The sequence below is a fragment of the Conger conger genome, chromosome 16, assembly GCF_963514075.1.
Source record: "Conger conger chromosome 16, fConCon1.1, whole genome shotgun sequence".
Lineage (NCBI taxonomy): Eukaryota > Metazoa > Chordata > Actinopteri > Anguilliformes > Congridae > Conger > Conger conger.
In genome coordinates, this window is record NC_083775.1 from 26,105,096 (window position 1) to 26,127,023 (window position 21,928).

Sequence of the window (21,928 nt, forward strand, 5' to 3'; positions counted from 1 at the left end):
TTTAAATTCAGAACATTGCTTCGATTGAACCTTCTTTTTTGGGAAAGACAATGTGAAATATCCTTTAAGCTATACAACACAGCTGTCAAATCTCAGCAGACTGCTTGTGAATACCAAGTCACTTGAAAAGATGTTCACAGAAGCTGTGTCATCACCAGCACCGTGTCAACCGAGTAAAAGGCAATTTGAACTTTGGAGAATTTTGCTCAGTACAGCTCTAAATTAATACAACATACAGTATGTTGATGAACTAAAATATGAATCATTGCCATTTCGCTGGAAACAATACTATTTCACTGGTTGACAACACATTTTGATGAGAGCTAATGAGGAATCATGAGACAGCTGATGAGAAATGGTTTTCTTTTTTGCTTTAGTCTGCAACCACAGCATCAACAACAGCAACATCAACAACATCCATCTATTCATTTATCTATGTGGGAGATGTGTTGAAAGCAAATTCCAATGCAAAACATTTTTTTATGCATCCTGCATTGCCATGTTACCCCCGCTTCAAATGGGTTTGAACCCCTTATCGGACTGAGACATGATTGCCCAAAAAGAAGTTGGCCTTGTGATAATTATAATTATAATTTCTATAATTTGTTTTTTTATTTGTCTGTGGGAAAGGTAGCATGTAAATGAGGTGAACAGGACTTCTTTGAAATAATTTTGGGTCATTTTCAGACCTGGGTCAATTACTTTATTACACTTTACTAAGCTTGTCTGGTGTATTGGAACCTATTTACTCTCAAAAAGCACAAACCTTGCCTTCTGGTCCTCTTGGCTGGCTCAATTGCAACAGGCAAGCTCAATCAAGCACAGGAAGTATTTGAATCCAAAACAACTAGTGTACATCCAGTATTTGACCCAGGTCTGGTCATTTCATATAATTATTAGGGCATGCACTAAGTGATCTTTTGGTAAATGGCAAATGTCAGCATTTATATTGCGTCTTTATCCAAAGCGCTGTACAAGAGATTGGCTGCCATGTAAAGCACTAACCAGCTTGTCAGGAGCAATTGGGGGTTAGGTGTCTTGCTCAGGGACACATCGACACACACAGGGTGGGATCAAACCGGCAATCCTGCAACTGCCAGACACCTGCTCTTACCTCCTGAGCGAAGGTAAAAAGAGGGAGAATGTGGAAGTTGGCACTCTGGATATGAACACTGGGGATAGAGCCAGACGTGATGCAGTTACTCATAATGTATAACTCAGTTATAGTCTCTTGTGTTTCTAAGACACTCTGGATAAGAGCATATGCTAAATGAGTGTGATGGAACGTAACATTTCGCATAATGTGGGTCTGCCCGTATGGACTTGGAAGCAGTGTGGAAGCTACCAGTCTAAAAGACAAAGCCGGTCCGAGTCACAAGAGTCTCTCCCCTGACTCCCAGCATAATGAGTCAGAAAGCGTATGCGGCTGAAGAGAACCTTGTGTACTTGTGCAGAGTCCGTGCTCTTCCAGGCTTCCCCTGCTGTTGGAGGGGAAGTGGACCGGCTGACAGCGGCTCTCTCTGCCTCATCACCGCCCCCCCCCCCCCGACCCCCCACGCCCCCCCCAAACATCACACTCATATAGGCTCATGACAAAATATTTTCGGCCGTGGTCATTTATTTTGATGAATATTACGAAGCCATAGCAGGCTGTACGATCTGCATACATATTACCCCATTGGTGGAATTAATCTGACACGTTCCACTTTACACCTGTCCTCAAGAGGCCTCCGTATGCGAAGGCTTTTTGATAGATATGTGTAATTTAGAAGTTTGTGTGTTTGCGACTGTAATACAAACTTGAAGAGTTCACCAAAGAAATATATAATTTAACGATTTTTCCCATGGGCCCTATATAATCTTCCGTTTATCTTTTTGTGCTCTCTTTAGCAATTCGAGTGTTTATTTTAAATTACACTATTTCCCCAACCCTGGAGCAAGGAAAAGCGGTTATTTCTTATTACAACAGTGTGTCAGTTTCAAGTGTGCCATTTCGTCTTAAGAAAACAAATAGTGTATTGATGGAACTTTTATTGGGGGGAAAAAAGCTCAAAAGTTTGCAAACTCCTTAAGCTAGTTTGGCTTAAGTAGACATGTAAGTGAAATGCGTCAGTGGTTGATACTGCACATTTAAATAATCCTTGTGGGTACAACATACAGCAGTTCTGACTGATGGTTGCCCTGGAGAACCACATTGTCTGTTGGTTTTTAGTTCTGCTTCAGGTCAGATATGTTTAATTAAAGCGTTGCTTTGATAAGAAGAAAACTCATTCGGCTTTTCTAGATGTCAGTTGGCTGCTAATTGAAAGCCCACTCCAAAGTCTCTCTGGACCGACAGAGACAAGGAGTGGGGGGCACAACCTATAACTTCACCACCTCTGGTTTCTGCTATGTTTGATGAATGGAAGAGCCAGGAGTGAGAAGCAGTGGATTGGAAGAGACAGAGGGCTGAGAGGATGGAGGACTCTGTGGTAATATTACCTCTCTCTCCCTCTCCCTCTCTCTCTCTCTCTGTCTCTCGCTCTCTCTCTGTCTCTCCCTCTCTCTCTCTGTCTAAAACTCTCTGTCTCTCTCTGTCTCCTCGACGTGAGCAGTCCGTGATAACTCCTTCCTTCATGTCTGTGCCCGTTTCTTCGTTTTAAAAGAGACAGCGACGCGGTCCTATGGGGAGTGTAATGCAGATGCACACACACTTGCGACACGGGTTTTAGACACCACCGTATTGAGTAAATCAAACCATAACCGTCACACACCAAAAGGGCAAACTCTGGAGAATAAAAAAATGTAAATGCTGCTGTGTTATCCTAGGAATACTATGTAGTGACAATGATCACAGATTCGCAGGTTCAGTACAAATATACATTACTGAATTGCATATTCAATTAATGGCAGTGACTGTTAGCATTTAAATTATTAACAGTGGATAGTATAATGACTGAAAACAAGTGTCTGGATGTGAATAGAAAATACTTTTCCATGCACTGCGTGCTGTCCAGTCAAGCAGTAATAAAGTTCATTTTCCCATAAGTGCTGATCTGACGTTTTATAAAAAATGAGTCCTTGGCTAATAGGGTTTCCCTGCATCTCGGGAGCGAGGGCATAATTTATTCAGCAGGTCCTTTACTGCAGTAAAACATCATTCATCAACTTTTTATGAGGGAAAAGAAAGTCACAGTATAACGGGAGGGAAGAAGTATTTTGAATGACAAGGAGCCCATCGCCTCATCTGCAGCGAATGACTGGCAAAGTGAGCTAATTTAGTCAGCCATTGTGCCGCTGAAGGACCCGTTCTTCCCATTGTAGGAAATCATAAAACGGTCCGGGGGACTCAGCGTTCAGGGCTGGTGACGCAGGCCGGTGATCGTTTCATTCCGTCTTTGTGAAGAAAACAAAGGGAGTCGGGCCCTGCCGGGCGGCTGGGGAGCGTATCTCGCCCGAAAGCGGCCGGCGCAGAACTCAGCGACCTTGAGCAAACCGCCGGCCGCGCCGCATTAAATGAATCGTGACAAAGTCTGACGAATCAAATCAAACTCTTGAGAAGGTATTGAGATGAGTCTTCATCGATTAAAGTCCTTTAAACCCCCTTTGTTAAAAGGAAATGGCATTAGAATGCTAATGGAGCTACTCAGTGAACTCATGCGTATTGTGTAGCCAGTTTGAGAGGCATGACTGTATAATGTTCTTGGTCACTTAACCCTGCTGAAATAAACAGCTCAAGCTAGGTTTTGAAATAGCTGGTACAGCTCAGACAAGCTACCTAGCTGATTGACCAGCAGATACCCATCTAGACCAGCTTCATGACCAGCTTGGTCATGCTGGTTGACCAGCTCATATCCAGCTAGATCAGCTTATGACTAACTTGACCAGCTCAATTTTCAAGCTGGTCATAGCTGGATATTATATAAGGGAATGCTTTTGCTGAATTGTTTTTTGGTACCAAATCAAGGCTGAAAATTATGTGGCATCAATTTCTTTATTAAGAAATGATGTATGCATGTGGCAACACAAGTGGGAGTGGTTTTTGGATACAGCATTGATCAAAATCAGGTCCTCCAACTTGCCTGAGATCAGGTTTCCAAGAAAAACATAGATCTTGTCACAGTGCTGCCGACACCGTTTCATTATTGGAGTGAAATTCTGAGAGTGTAGGAGGCTTGGATCTGGCCGTCGTTACTTTTATCGTGTGAGAGGTTAAACAATAGCTGGGTAATTACTCCAACATTCTCCAGATGGCTCATTCTCCAACATAATTCTGTAATATCAGAATTGGTAAAGCTGAGAACCGTTGTCTAATATGAGCTCACTTGAACAATGGGAGCTCCTTATATAACTTGCACTTGATCTCAATTGTCCACAGTCTCAGTGCAGGCATGCTGTAGGTGAGCGTGGTGCCATTACTTGTACAGCAGATGTTGGTACAGAAGTTTGGACACATTTTCCCTGGCATTAGTTCCCATGTTTTTGATGTTTGCAATATGATAACTTACCAACTTAGCAACATGTCCTTTGGATGGTCCTTCATACAAGCTATTGTAAATAACTTAATAAGCTGAAGATAAAATTGGATGGGAAGCCTGTGTAGTGGCTAAGGTACATGACTGGGACCTTGAAGGTTGGTGGTTCAAGCCCCAGTGTAGCCATGATAAGATCCACACAGCTTTTGGGTCCTAATGCCACATTGCTCCCTGGGTACCACAAATATTAGGCTGTCAATAGTTGCTAATACTGAGGAAAATCAAGTGAGACTCAATGTTCTGACCCAATCTAACTCCTGCTATACTATAAGCATACAGACATAGATTTTGTAAAACTTCTAACCTTAATACTAAATTTATATTAAACTTCAGAATGTCATATTGTATAATGCATTGAATAATTCACTGGGGGCCATTTTCTGTGCCCTTTAAAAGCCATGCTGTAAATATTGCATTAATAATATTTTGAGTATGGCTGACCAAAATAAAACGACCCATTTTTAAGGGGTTGAGACCAAACAGAAACATTTTTGTTGAGTCATGAAAAAGCAGGCACCCAGAGTTTACATACTTTTAAAAATCACTTTGTGGACCAAGACATATTTATTGAGAATCCTAGCTGTTTCTTGGTTGAAGACATTTCACAATTAGTTGAGATACTTTGTTTTCTTTGACTGACAGACTTACTTTAACTTTGCTTACTTTAACTTAAGTGTTAAATTTCTCATACTATTTTTTTTCAAAAGTAGAATTGTTCCTTATTCATAAGCATACCGAATAATAATACAATATTTTGAGAATATATTTAGATGCTCACTGATATAAATTGTGGTCACGTCAGTGAAAATGCCCTCTATATTGGAACCAAAGTTATTGTAATGGTCTTCCTCAGAAATATTAACTCGAGAATTCTCAAGAAGCTAGAGACGAGAGATTCCTTGGAAGTCCTCCAAAGGAAGTCCTCTATTTAGACGTAGGCATCCCAAAATACATGTAAAACGTCAACCTTTCTCATAAAAGCTCAGGGACCCTTTTTGCCGAAGCAAAACAGTCTCAGCGCGCGTATTGAAAATTATAGTTTCATTACGCAGGCAAAAAATACTGTGTTGTTTTATGCAAGCCTAACAAACTTCAATATCCTTGGCAACGTAATGTCATTAGCTAAAATGCTTCTCAGTCATTACTTCAATACCAAACCACTAGCCGGTTCTAGGTGGAGCTGAAGTTATACTGTATTTCTTGCTCACAGATGGGGATCATGCCTTTACTGGGCAACTGGATTACTGATACTGGTCAGATAAGCTCCTCCTGTTCGAGAAAGCCTAAACAAATCATAGATAATCACATTTTTATGTAAACAATGGCCATTCAGTCGGTGTTTCTCAGAGTTAGCATGTTTTTAGAATTGGAAACTATTATGCATTTGGTGTGCTGAACCCCTGCCGTGAAAAGGACACTGACATTACCTTATTTTGTGTGGTGTATGGATTTCCATAATGCACAGACGGTGAGGTCTCCCGGTGTTTGTTTTGCCACCCACATATTACAAATGAGGAACTGTTCTTAAAATAGGTTATATAGATAGAAGCGAGTTTTAATACTTTTGTAAAACCCCACGCTAACCCAACGACGGAATTTAGCGAGGGCCGAAGGTATCAGCATGCTTGTCCTTCTGGTGTTGCTGAAAGAATATTAGTTGGGTTAAATATTAGTGGCCTCTATGCGGAGAGTCTAGATCAGCCAATAAATAAACCATGATACAAAGACAGTAGTACCACTCTGCCTTCCGCTCTTTACTGGTACGGGCTGACCAAGAATCTCCACAAGAGGGCCAATACATTCACCGTCATTATATCTGACTCCATTTAGAATAATAATTTAGATTAGTTATCTACCTTTGGTAGATGTCTTATTTATAATTTTGACTTCATCGCTATAGGAATCCTGTACTGAGATTTACTCTTCTGAACAGTCCTCTGCTGGTTCCGCCGCATGTCACATCGGTCATTATGTGCACGTCTCACAAGCTGGCTAGATATCTGCAGTCATTTCAGAGGTCGCAGGAATAGCAACTTTTGGGTATATCTGTTTACAGCCTAGGGACCCAAGATGGTCAACATTAGCTACGGCTGTTCTCGACATGAATGAACTACCACGCGGAGGCAAGTGATTTACCATCAGAGGTCTATGGGTGCTATACGCCGTGATACCTTAAGTGTAAATTTACATCCTCCCTAGACCAACTCGAGGGGGTAACCAAGCATTCCCTGTGTAACATTGAGTGTCAGTGAAACCACACAGATCAAGTTTTAACAATTTATTTTACCAGGCAGGTTACATACATAATTACACTCTAGTTCCAAATAAAATATATGAACCATCTGACGTTTATAACCATTTGGAATTTGGAGCCAGGCCTCCCCAGGAAACAAGATTTGATCAGGGGGGTTGAGGAACATGGCTTTCACTGGGGCAGAGCTCCACGCAGTTTCTCCTTGGTTCCTGGTTGGTTATTATGTCCAAGGTTTGCTGTTGCAGAAATGAAACCATTGCACCAGTTGCACTGACACAATCAGAATAATACCAAACATGAATATTATCTAAACTGACTTTGTCATGAAACATCCGATGCTTTATGCATACTTTCAGGGAAACTGAGGAATGAGGGAGATGTGAGAGGGAGGGAGTAAGGAAGGGGGGTCCAAGAGAATAATGTCTGGGCCCAACAGGCCGTGCTTCCTGAAACCTTCCCGTGCCGTAAAGGATGTTGCACCCTGATAGAAGGGAGATTTACAAGGGGCTCAGGAAGACAGCTGTTTTGGGAACAATGCATGCGTTTTTCCCCCACAGGCTCCTGCCCGTATGGGTGCTGAGACGATGGGGGCTAACGGTGCATGCTCCTGGGGTTAAATTATTTTAGAGCCACATACAGTGGGGCAAAAAAGTATTTAGTCAGCTACCAATTGTGCAAGTTCTCCCACTTAAAAAGATGAGAGGCCTGTCATTTTATAGGTATACCTCAACTATGAGAGACAAAATGAGAAAAAAAAAATCCAGAAAATCACATTGTCTGATTTTTAAAGAATTTATTTGCAAATTATGGTGGAAAATAAGTATTTGGTCAATAACAAAAGTTCATCTCAATACTTTGTTATATACCCTTTGTTGGCAATGACAGAGGTCAAACGTTTTCTGTAAGTCTTCACAAGGTTTTCACACACTGTTGCTGGTATTTTGGCCCATTCCTCCATGCAGATCTCCTCTAGAGCAGTGATCGGCTGTCGCTGGGCAACACGGACTTTCAACTCCCTCCAAAGATTTTCTATGGGGTTGAGATCTGGAGACTGGCTAGGCCACTCCAGGACCTTGAAATGCTTCTTACGAAGCCACTCCTTCGTTGCCCGGGCGGTGTGTTTGGGATCATTGTCATGCTGAAAGACCCAGCCACGTTTCATCTTCAATGCCCTTGCTGATGGAAGGAGGTTTTCACTCAAAATCTCACGATACATGGCCCCATTCATTCTTTCCTTTACACGGATCAGTCGTCCTGGTCCCTTTGCAGAAAAACAGCCCCAAAGCATGTTTCCACCCCCATGCTTCACAGTAGGTATGGTGTTCTTTGGATGCAACTCAGCATTCTTTCTCCTCCAAACACGACAAGTTGAGTTTTTACCAAAAAGTTCTATTTTGGTTTCATCTGACCATATGACATTCTCCCAATCCTCTTCTGGATCATCCAAATGCTCTCTAGCAAATTTCAGACGGGCCTGGACATGTACTGGCTTAAGCAGAGGGACACGTCTGGCACTGCAGGATTTGAGTCCCTGGCGGTGTAGTGTGTTACTGATGGTAGCCTTTGTTACTTTGGTCCCAGCTCTCTGCAGGTCATTCACTAGGTCCCCCCGTGTGGTTCTGGGATTTTTGCTCACCGTTCTTGTGATCATTTTGACCCCACGGGGTGAGATCTTGCGTGGAGCCCCAGATCGAGGGAGATTATCAGTGGTCTTGTATGTCTTCCATTTTCTAATAATTGCTCCCACAGTTGATTTCTTCACACCAAGCTGCTTACCTATTGCAGATTCAGGCTTCCCAGCCTGGTGCAGGTCTACAATTTTGATTCTGGTGTCCTTTGACAGCTCTTTGGTCTTGGCCATCGTGGAGTTTGGAGTGTGACTGTTTGAGGTTGTGGACAGGTGTCTTTTATACTGATAACGAGTTCAAACAGGTGCCATTAATACAGGTAACGAGTGGAGGACAGAGGAGCCTCTTCAAGAAGAAGTTACAGGTCTGTGAGAGCCAGAAATCTTGCTTGTTTGTAGGTGACCAAATACTTATTTTACCGAGGAATTTACCAATTAATTCATTAAAAATCCTACAATCTGATTTCCTGGATTCTTTCCCCTCATTCTGTCTCTCATAGTTGAAGTGTACCTATGATGAAAATTACAGGCCTCTCTCATCTTTTTAAGTGGGAGAACTTGCACAATTGGTGGCTGACTAAATACTTTTTTGCCCCACTGTATTGCCACCATACCAGAGGAAGCCAGCAAGCTGACCAGTGCACTGAATGGTAAATGGTTGGCATTTATATAGCGCCTTTATCCAAAGCGCTGTACAATTGATGCTTCTCATTCACCCATTCATACACACACTCACACACTGACGGCGATTGGCTGCTATGCAAGGCACCGACCAGCTCATCAGGAGCATTTGGGGGTTAGGTGTCTTGCTCAGGGACACTTCGACACAGCCCGGGTGGGGAATCGAACTGGCAACCCTCCAACTGCCAGACGACTGTTCTTACTGCCTGAGCCATGTCGCCCCACCATTGTCACTGAGTGACATTGCCAGATTTGAATCATTTCCGCCGTACACTTTCAAATGGTATATCCTGTTACCATAGTTATTGAAAATTGCACCATAAAAAAAATTCATTAATGCAAAAAAAAACCCACAAGACTTAAGGGGTTAACAAAGGTGACACTGATATCTATGTCACTGCACCATTGTACATTCCTGTATAAATGTCATTTCTATTTTCACACACCTATGCATGAAGTAAAAATCTTGACTGATATCCTCAGAACTGTAATTGTAAGGTAGTGACAGGTCTTTCAGCTCTTTCTCTTAAATCTGTAATGCTTCAAAACCTTGGATCAGCACAAAGAAAATCGAGACTGGTTGATTCACTCGTGTCTGGAAGGGATGGACCATTTTGACTGCCTCTGGAACATGCTGAAACTTTCACTGCAATGGCGCTGGACGTTTTTATTATTGCATAATATAGTGGCATTACTGGTTCAGTATATCATAATTAAACAGGAGCTATAACAGTTTTTTAAGCTTACCCTTAATAGAGCAGTTGTGTTTTAGATTCCTTCACAATTATTTCAACAGGTAAGTGGCAACCATAATTTTATCAAAGAAGTGTGAGAGCATATTATTGAAATATAGAAAGCTAGTTTAAAAAGTTTGTTTTATGACCGAGAGTTGGTGTGGACAAACAGGGACTGTATAATATAATAATGTATAATCGACAATAGCAGGGAATATCAAAGAAAACAGTGTTTTTTTAATTCAATTAGGCGGTTATACAACGAGAAATGCCAGGAATCTATGATCTTTTTTTTCTTCTCTCAGTTCATTGGATTCTCTCCATAGAGGAACCCTTTTTAGGTTCCCTCTATCATGTGTGAATTGTGAAAGCTCCCGGAAAAAGAACCATTTTGCCCAACAAAGAACACTTTAACTAGATAGGGTTCTTCTATGGACACACAGGTTACCAGTGTAGGTAGGGAATGGTGGAAAACAGAACCCAAATTACACTATATCATACCCCCCCCCCACACACCTGCCCCAAAAACACAAAACAAATTAACAACACAAACCAAGCTCCTAAACTAAATTAGCTACACAAAATTACTCTTCCCTGCCCCTTTAGCAGAACAACACTTGGATACCACTGCCGTTTTGAGTCTGAATGCTAATGCCTGTGCTTAGTCAACCAATTTACTGTGAGTGGATGCAACCAGGAGACTAGAGGAAAGAGATCCATTTTGATAGAGGTTTCTTCAATTCATCACAGAAAGCTTTTAACCTCCTGGTGCACCATGTATTCCCTGGTCTCAAATCTTCGGTTTGTAATCTGAATATAACTGAATTCCCATAAGGCACGGTACATCGCACAGAGCATCTCTTCACCTAACTCAGAATCCTCTGAGTTTGTAGATAACAAGTGCTTGTTGTCGGGTGATTTATATGTACTTCCTCCATCCTTTTCATTTGTGGCAAAACTAGGTGTGTTCCGGGTCCTTTTAATCATACGGGACACACGATTTACTGGCTGGTTTAGGTGCACTCATACCATTAGAAGGTCAGGGCAATGGCAATCTTTGCTTAATGGTAATGAATGATAATCTTCACTGCTTTTGAGAAGGGCATCTTTAAAGATAAATAATAATAATAATAATAATAATAATGCCATGGCAACCGAGTATCCGAGTCAAGCTTTTTTTGGAACATTCTGGGAAAAACACTTTGTCCATGCCCCATCAACAAAGAACTGTGTGTGTGTATAGATCACAGAAACACACACACACCCACACACTCAAACACACACTGTGCCAAGCTTAAAGCTTGGCTGCAAATTACTATTTTGGTGGCTGCAGATACCGGATGGATTTAACAATACACATGCAGTCTAGGTTTTCCATTACAAACCTGTCATATCTCTGAGAGGATGTTTCTCTGGCATCTCTTCTGCCTCTTTACTCTGCGGGGTTTAATCTTTGCATGGGAAATGTATTTGGATGGCTCGCAAACCTGTGACAAGTGACAAGTTTATCACTCTCTCAAAGTATACTTTTTACATCCTATGTTATAGTGATGGGAAAAATAAAATACATCCGTCTTTAAATTCTGTGATGTTATACAATAGGATATATAACTAGTCCCAGCGGTGGATAAATCTAACCTCATGTGACAAATAACACGTAAAAGGCTTTACTTTGTCATTATGTATTCAATCAAAAATAAGCAAACATGCGGAAGCCATGTGCGAAAAAAATAAATCCACCCCATAATTCAGTCACTTGCATAACTCACTTTTGCAGGAATAACCTTCAGTAATGCTTTTCTGTATGAATTTCTTATATTCCAAAACCCTGATACCTTTCTTTTTCAGCTATTCAGCTGACTGAACTTAACACAATGTTCTTGTGCGGCCTGTAGCCTTAGTGGTTCAGGTACATGAAAGGGGCCCACAAGGCCGGTGGCTCGATTCCTGGTGTAGCTACAATAAGATCCGCACAGCCGTTCAGCCCTTAACCCTGCATTGCTCCAGGGGAGGATCGTCTCCTGCTTAGTCTTATCAGCTGTATGTCGCTCTGGATAATAGCATCTGCCAAATGCCATTAATATAGTGCATGATCCACTTTTGGCCAAGCTTTAGCTGCTGGACAAATGTCCTTTAGGAGCATAAAGGAGCATTATGCAGCTCAGTCTGATCTTGGGGTGAATCCCAATCATGGCAGGTGTTTATTAATTTGTAAATGAAGTTTCTCAGTGTAGATGGACTTCATACTGTTTGAAAAAAGCTTCATGACCCTGCCCTGATTGATGAGCAGCAACAATGGCTTGTCTGACATCAGCTCAGATATATTTTCTCCTTGGCAGGCCGTTTTAACACAAACCTGAACGCTACAGCCGAAACTGTCAGAAAAGTTTCAGCTTTCATTTATATGTGGCAGCACTTCCTGAAGATCAAATAATTGTGTGCACTTGATTAACAGCACCTGGTTCTAATTACCTTCTTAATTAATATGGAAGCAGTAAGGGTACTTTTGCACACATTGCTTCTGCATATTGGCTTATTTTTGGTTGAATAAATAATGTCAACGAGTGTGTGAGTGTACATGTAAGCATGTGTATACAGGCATGTATGTGCATGTGTGTACGTGCCCGTCTGTGTGTACGTGCCTGTGTGTGTACATGCGTGCATGTGCATGTGTGTGTGTGTGTGTGTGTGAGAAAGTCACATGAGGTTTAATTTACATATCTACTGTTAGGACTTTGATAGGACTAGAAGAGAGTTAGTTATGTCCTAATATATAAAACCATAGAACTGAAAGAATGTATTGTCATGTCCCTGCATAGGACATACAGAATACAGAATAAAATAAAAAGATGCGCGGAACACAGCCAACTAGTTTGGGAAAACTTACTAGAATAGAACTAGGGACTCTCATTTGTAAGGTTAACCACTCAGTGGTGGAGGTTTATTTCCTCAACAGCATGACACTTAACACTGTGTAGTAGTTCCTGCTGCCACACTCCTCATAATGTTTTGTTCAATCCTTCATATACCAGCCTCTTTTACCAATCAGAAAACAGTGTTAACCGTGACTGTGCTAACGGTTCGCTTTTTCAAACATCCATCCATCCATTATCTTAACCCGCTTATCCTGAACAGGGTCGCAGGGGGACTGGAGCCTATCCCAGCATACATTGGGCTAAAGGCAGGAATACACTCTGGACAGGTCACCAGTCCATCGCAGGGCACACACACCATTCACTCACACACTCATACCCACGGGCAATTTAGACTCTCCAATCAGCCTAACCTCCATGTCTTTGGACTGTGGGAGGAAAAGAAACCCGGAGGAAACCCACGCAAACACGGGGAGAACATGCAAACTCCGCACAGAGAGGCTCCAGCCGGTGGGGATTCAAACCTAAGACCTCCTTGCTGTGAGGCAGCAGTGCTACCCACTGCACCATCCGTGTATTTGTCCCCTTATCCATGAAATTACAGTTATTCTGTCATCACATGCGATACAACTTACACTGTTAGTTGATCAGAACAGTTTATTTGCATTTTAGGGATTACCACAGCCAGTCCCCAAAACATCATCCGGTCAAATAATTGAAATTAGTCTGGGATTTTGACATTTTTAATCACTGTTATCAAGTAAAATGGAGCCTAACAGTGCGAATAAATGAAAACTCCACCCTTTTATCTGCAGAAAATTATAGCATAGTACAATCTTCTGGGCTGGTTCTATGCGTGTCAATGGGATTTCTACACACTGAATAGTCATAATACATGCACATAATCCACTCAGATAAAGTGAACAAGTATCTAGCTAGATTTGTAATCAAATTTCACATCTGAAAAAAAAACTGTATACCCTTTGGTTTCACCATGTAGAAATTATGGCACTTTTTCCTCCATAGCCCCCCATGTAATCACTTTTAGGACATATTAATGTTATGGAAATGAAAGTTGTCATGTTTTGGATATCCTTCACATGCAATGACTGCTTGGAGAGCTATAGATGCTCTGGTGATGCTCTGCCAGGCCTGTACTGCAGCCATCTTCAGCTCCTGCTTGTTTTTGGTGGCTAGTTGCCTTTTTCTCTTCAGGATATGAAATGCATGTTCAATTTGATACAGATCGAGTGAACGGCCCTTCCCTCGTGTTGAGAAATGCCAATAACAGACTGACTCAAGAATCAAGACTAGATACTGAAATCATTCTTATACATGCACAAAGGAAACAATTTTACACACCTCTCTAATCAGAAACACCTGTCCCAGACATTACGGTGCCCTGAAATGGGGCGATTATATAGAAAATGCACTGTAATTTCTATACGGTGAAACCGAAACATAACATATCCTTTAATAAATGCTGAGAATCTTCACTTTAACCACACACAAATTGTTTGATTACTAGTCTAAAATTGTGGAGCACAGAACTAGATGAAGAAAAAAAAATATGTCTTTGTCCAAAACATTACTGAGTACTGTTTGACCTATGTTTGAATTCAGATTTCCTCTTCAATTGGATCAAATTTAGTCCGCCGCTACAAGCAGTTGATCCCTTCATCCCATCTGCAGAGAAAGGCGATGTTCACCCAGGCAAATCTTTGCTTTCAAACCCGACACACAAAAGGAAAGAAAATAGGTATTTCTCGGTTTGTTATTTTCCTTCACCTGAAGGTATGTTTTTTCGCACTATCGGCGAGCTGGGAATCGCCCCGACACTTATGTGGGTGGTTCTCAGCGGAGATGAATAAGTCTGAGATCATATCGACCGCGGTCCACGCGGCGTCCCGGGGGCTCTCCGGACCGTCCGTCCCCTCTCCTCGTGGGCAGGGCGCTTCATTGTCATGGCGCACAAAGCACCTGAACCCCAACCGCAGGGAGCCGGCGGGCGGACGCTGGGAAAGCGCCCGCGGAAACCGAGCGGCGCGAACGTCAGCGCGACTCGGGAGAGAGGCCGTCGTCCGACAGCGGGACCGGTTCCCTTTAACCCCGAGCTTCGCCCACCTCCATTTCCCTGCCTCTTTCAGCCGCACTTTTCTCCACCTGCATAATAGACTACCTTTCACAAGGGGGGAAAAAAATAACAACGTATAAATGTTTAATGTTCTTTTTCAATAAAAATGGATGCTAGCGTCTCGCTATAGTACACGGGCTACATATAGTACGGCTCTTACTCTGTGTTTTCTTTTGCAAAAGGTTGTCTTGGGCAACGCTGGAAAGAATAGTGCGGAAAAATATAAAGACAGAAGTTGAATGGATGGTGAAATCAGGTCATTGTGAGCAGACGTGTTGGTATCGGGGGGCGCTTAATTGCACGTTTTGCTATTGAAATGTAATCCTTTTTATGAGAAAGCCTGCATAATGAATTGAGATATCGTTACCTGAAGATGAATAATTAATGTCGCTTATTCCTTATCTGTCCAAGGCTGTGCTGGGTGCCAGTGTGTATTCGGTCCAGCCAGAGGATTGTGATATTACAAACCCATGTGCTGGCAGTCTTATCAGAGGTTGCTGCCAAGTTTGTTACTGAGTGCCTTCTTCTAGGTGGGCACTGTGAATATGAATGTGAATCTATTATTTGTGATTGACAAAATATTTTCACAATTTTTTCCTAACTGCACCCAAGCTAAATAGTCATTCATCTTGTAAGTAGGGGAGAGAGTGTGTCTGAAGATACAAGCTCTCGAGTCGTGGTTCTTATCGCATTTAATCCCCGCCATTTTGAAACGATGCAGCTCCCCATTTTTATAGCTGAAAATAAACAATGTGTTTTACTGCTCTGTTTCCAACCGGTTCATTGAAAGCAGTCCCTTTCGGTTGCCAAACTGCACCTTGCATAAACATGACGCAGTCTTGAAGAGACGGATTGCTTCGGCATTCTGCTCTGGCACTTTTGCCAGGTCCCTCAGATGATTTCAAAACAAGCGATTTCCCATCAGCCGTGGCATATTCGCTCCAGCTGTGGGAGCCATTCTGTTGTTTATGCCGATCTCCAGCGAGCGTGGATGGAATGACATTACATTACATTAATGGCATTTGGCAGAAGCTCTTATCCAGAGCGAAGTACAGTTGATTAGACTTAGCAGGAGACAATCCTCCCCTGGAGCGATGCAGAGTTTGGGCTTTGCTCAAGGGCTCACGGCTGTGTCTACGCTGACTACACCGGGGATCGAATCGCTGACCTTGCGGGTCCCAGTCATTTACCTTAACCACTACGCTACAGGCCGCCCATGACAACAAACCGCGTAATCCGGTTCTCCGACTCGGGTGTGTGACGCAAGCCCTGCTCCGACGGGTCATCAAAATCCCTGAGTAATTTAGCGAAAACTTTTCTCTCGCTTCCCCAGCTCCTCGAGATGGGATGAGCGGGTAGGCGAGAATCATTAAAAGCACGGAGGCACTTAGAGAGTTTTAATTATGAATGCTCCAACTCCGCTATCAAAATAACCCTCCGTGCGAGTGTATCAATCAGGCGTGAGCGCTGTTTCCAGGCTGCACTGACGTGCCCTCTCCTGGGGCCGGTGTGAGACGTTACCGTGCCTTTTGAGGAACAGGAATGGAAAATTAAGCGTTAAATCTACGACTATCAAGGGTTTTTACCGGAGAATGAACCGCAGAATGAGTGGAGTTATGTGCGCCGAGTGACTCCCTGATTTGAATCATTCAATTTGCTGCAAAACCTTTTGATTGGTCCAGACCTGACAGTGATTGACAGCCCGTAATAGGATTCACCCATTATGGGATTCACTGTCCACTTGACGACTTTTTTCTCCTCACTTGAAAGCCGCAAAGCCTTGTCATCACTGGTGGGCAAGTCGTGTCTCCATTTTATTGGCTACCTGTCCCTTGTATACCTTAGCTAATTGTATTGACCAGGTTGTTGCAGCAAAAGCGAATGTAATTTTCTGTGAATCTACTTAACTGCAGCTTAAGCAAAGGAAAATAAAATGAAAGAGGGATCTGCACCATTCTTAGTGCGGGTATTGGGGATGGTTGGATGTCTGGCCTCATTTTGGGGTCTGTAATGGCCTTCTAGGGTTTCTATTTTATTTGATTTATTTTAGATTGTATTTATTTTTGTTCACAGATTTGTCTACCTTTTTCCTTTTTTCAGGTCCAATGATTGAACTGTTATATAACTGAATTAGTCACATACTCAGACATTACCTTGTGATTGTATGAGCTGGAATATCTGCATTAGTAATGTGCCCCTGTGGAGTGTAAAATCTTTATCTGTAAGTAAAAGTGAAGGACAAATATTGATTGATAGTATATTTGCCCGACTAGATTATGACGAAATTACACTGAAATTCTCGGGGCTCACTGATGTTGCAATCGCATTGGGAGGAGATTAATTCATTCATTTACCTGGGAATGCACAGATAGGTCGCAGCATTTCATCACCCAGTGTTTTACTGTTGACATATTTTGAAACCCTTTTAAGCGAATCCAAGTTCTGGATGCTTCCGGGACCGCGTGAGCGCTCGGGTTTGACGTGGCTGTCCCCAGGGCGTCTTTGACTCCTCAACATCAATATTAAAAGGAACATTTCATCTGATAGCGAATGTCAAAGGTACTTTTATTGTGCACCACCATACATATGCTTCCTAAATGGAAGAAGTCTTCTTCCAAAAAGTGAAAACAGCATAATGCAGACGCATTAAACCTTTTTCCTGTTTACCCTTTTTCACAGCGGGGCGCTTGTGTTGAATACTGAACTGCGCTCAAGCGAACAACGGTGGCAGCCCACCCAGAGCTTTGAACTTTAACCTGCGGTGTTCAAACCCGCCTCCTTAACCGCCATATCGGACCGACGGACGGACTGCTTCCTGTTCTGTAACATGTTTTCCCTGCGGTACATGGCACACTGCAGGAGCATGGTGTTTCTGTACATTTTGCTGATAGAACATGTCCCCTCTACCACTTTCCTGCCAAGAACATCTCCCCTGCTGAGCTAGACCCAACTAATGTTTTGACATCATTTTTTTAAAGGGGGGGGATGGGGAATTAAGCATAGGAAAGAATAGAGAACTTAGACAGATCACCCCTAATTATCTTCCTAGAGGGTGAGAGAAGGCAAAAACAGAGATGAGGTCCATGGCTGTGTGATGTGAAGCCAGAAGAGACACTAAGCAGGCAGAACAAGCTCGAGGAAATCTGGGTTCTGAGTGAGGGAATTTTTGGAACGGTTCATATCTGTGCATAATGCTCTACCCTAGGCAAGCCCTCTCCCCTGAATCAATGGTTAATCCCTTGTTTTATTTACTTTGTAGGAAAATTAGCTTTATCTCAGAGTTGTCACCATAGAATTAAGCACCCCTTAAATGGCTTGAATGGGAAGATCATAGCTCTGTTTCCATAGCTAAGGATAAGGTTTTGTCAAAACTTTTCACAGACTTAATAAAGCCGGTGGCAAAGAAATATCTAACACCCAGTGTTATGAATGCATTTGTGTACCTGGGACTCCCATAATGCAAGGCCTACCATGCCGTAGCTTTTCATTTTACCCCTAAGTTGGCACACCTGATGCTACTAAATAGCAGCTCAATGAGATCTCTAGCTGTTAAATGAGGTGTGCTTTGTTAAGGTTGGAGTGACAACCTACAGGCTGATCGATCTCCAGGAACAGGGCCGGGCAGCCCTGCCGTAATGTCCCATAGACTGGCGCACCAAAGTGCCCCCGCAAGGGAGATTTGAGGGGAAGGGTGCCCCGTGACTCACTGCAATGCTCTCGTTTGATCTCACCAAGAGCACAAGCTGACAAATATTTCAATTTCAACTCAGCTGACCCACCCAGCATCCCCTCCTCAGAGTGTACGATTACAAGGTGGCTTGAATTTGCGTTCATATTTTTAGAGAGATGTGACACGCTGGCCTTCAAAGCACCGAGAAGGCTGTTTGCTTGCTTAAAGATCACATGACCAAGGTCTTCACTGCAACAGTGGTAGATTGTGTTGGGATCTAGGGAAAACACTGAACATCCTAGTGTAGCCCATTGTACTTGTTTACATTACCTTGGATAAATAAACAACAAATTGTGTCAAATTTGCCACCCTTCTTACATTCTTCTTACAAAGTGACCTTTCAATTTAAAAAAAAACATTGAGAGGGTCATGATAATTTGAGTATATTGTAGCAACCAATAAATCCAATTACCAATTTTTCAAACAGGTCTGAAAAGAAATATGCATTCATATCGAAATCATTGAATTCCTGTAAGCTTTTGAAAGTTAAAGCCTTTACTTTCAAGTTGTTTGTGACTGGAATATCGACTAACACAACAAAGTGACAAGGAGGTCCATTTTAAAAGCTCTCTCAAATGTCCCTAGTGACCGCAATCCGTGCTTCAAAATAATGGAATAGAACAGGATAATAGGAATTGATATTGTTTATATTAACAACAGAAGAAGAAGCTCTGAAGAAGTTGTGTATTACTCTTTTGCAACAAATTACAATTGCGCTCCCAGTGGGTTTGGGAGAAAGATCTTCTGATAGACCTCTAAAGGAGTTTGACTAGTTTGAGAGTCTGAGGCCATGTCTAAAACAGCTTACTTTTGCATACGTAAATTCATTACACTGGATGAGAAAGTTAAGTAGTCAAACAGTTTCTCTAAATGTAATATTGATGATATTTACAGGGTTTCGCTGAGTGTAGGTGTGTCTGGAACTTATGCATCCTCAAAATATGACTAAACATGACTAAATATGACTATATACTATACATACTGCAGACTACACAACGTATTCCACATTCTATTTTCCAGCGGTAGAGCGTATGTGTTGCAAGACGCTTGGCCTTGTAATAAAAATCCCCCACCTCTTCCTCTAGGATCTATTGGACAAAAAATGGCTCTGCCTCTTCTTCTCTGTGGGAAGAAGTACAGTATGGTTTACTTCCTGAAAAGTCACATTCAGCGAAAAGCTGGAAATATGCACAGTACATTGAGAGAAAATTTTATCGACTTAACAATTTTCTCATCCAGTGTACACACGGGCTGCATTCGGGAGCGTGTTTAGTATACAGGACATATTGTCAGGATTGCGGGGCAGAGGAACCATGCGCAGACTCAGGGATAACAAGAATAGCAGGTTTAATTGAAGCAGGCAAATAAAGGGACAGACAGAGCGTAATCCAAACAGGCAGATTAAAAAACTGGGTGGTCAGTCAAAACAGGGCAGGGGTACAAAGACAGCAAAGAGCAAAGAGCAGGCAGGGGTCATGAACTAGAAGTCTAAAATATCTATGAATGGAACGGAATGGAAACAGAAATAAAACCGAGGCTAGACTGGACAGAGAAAAACCTTACACAAAGGCAACAGAAACTGACAAACTAGCAACAAGAGAACACAACAGGCAGGCCTAAATGGACTAACAAATTAACTAAACAATAAACAGGTGCGGGAGCTGGGGAACAGAAAATGAGGAACAGGTGAGAGGAATTGGCAAATGACAGGAAGGAAGTCCAAATAGGGAGTGAAGGGTAGATACATTTAATAGAGAGAGGGAGAGAGAAAAGAAGGACTGGAGTAAGATTGGAGAGAACATAGAAAAGGGAAAAAACAAATGGGGCATGGACATTACACATATTTTGAGGACACAGTAGTTATAGATAGCAAGCTCTCTCTCTCTCTCTCTCTCTCTCTCCCTCTCTCACACACACACACACACACACACAAATGTGTACGCGCGCACACACACACACACACACACACACGCAAGCAAAAGCAAGCTTGAATCTGTCTCTGAAGAAAAACTGCTAACCTCAAAAAAGCTGCCAGGGTCTTTTCAACAGTGGTAAGAGATTACGGAAAATGAGGTTATGTAAGCCAATTATATGTAATTTTTAAAAATGTCTCATAATAAAAATATATCACAGATGTTTTGAACTTGAGACCAGCAGCTACTGCGGCAGTATTGCCGTGCACATTTTGAGCCGCGTGACTTTCCCTTATGCATTTTTAATAATTCATTAAACATTTCCTATTGTTTATAAACAAAGTTGGAACTCAGCAAAACACTTACTTTTTAGTATGGCATGCAGCCACAATTTGCTGCAATGACATTTTGGGAAAGCAGGACAATAGACTCATTTGATGCTGATGCCTAAAGGAGAAAATGACAGTCAAAACCTCTAAAATGACAGTCAAAAACATTAAAAATGACAGTCAAAACCTCTAAAATGTCAGTCAAAAACACTAAAAATGACAGTCAAAACCACTAAAAATGACAGTCAAAAACAAAAAATGACAGTCAAAAACGCAAAAACAATTTCAGCAGCAATATATTACATTTAATCTCGATTATGTATTCAGATAAACTGCCCAGGATACTTTCTAACATATGTCTGATTGCAATTTATTCTCTAAAGATTACAATATTTAATATTGTATTACTGTTACTAATTACAATTTTAATCATGTAACTTGTAATTGGAATTTTTCAAATGAGGGAAAAAAATACAGGTATTTTAAAGTATTCCGAAAAATGTTTGTTTCTTTCCTGTTCCTGTCAAGTAAGGCTTTCAACCCCCTGAAAATACTTGCTGCAGTTAAGGAGTTGGTAAAAGGCAAGTATAGGTTCTTGATCATGCCTTTTGGTCATAGCAATGCTACAGAGGAAGTGTTTTACAGCCGGAACCTTCCACCTCGGCAGGGGGTCTGGCGTTTTAGCCAGATGGGTTAATGTCACTGTGTCTTGAAGGGGAAGACCAGGGTTCATATTTCTAGTTCATCAGAGTAGGCGGGCTGACCTTGGAGTAGTTTAGCTTTATAGGTTGTAATGGATAATGTTAAGATATACGCAGCGGAAATTCGGTCCTAGATTACCACTCCTACTCCGAGATGCCTTGCAAATACAGGCCCAGGGTTCATTTTTTATGTCACCAACACCCCCTCCCTAAATAGTTTTTTCAGACTTATATGTATTTGTACGTACACCTATATATACACACATATTTATTACACTTGTAATACTGTTTACAAGTACTGTAAGACTGCTGAATACAGGGTGGTACCAATTTTACCAATACTTTTATTAAAGTTATAATACTTGTTTATATTCTCTAGAATGGGTATGAAAAAATGCTTAAGATAAGACAGCAAGGTTTGTCTTTTAGTGGCCTGCT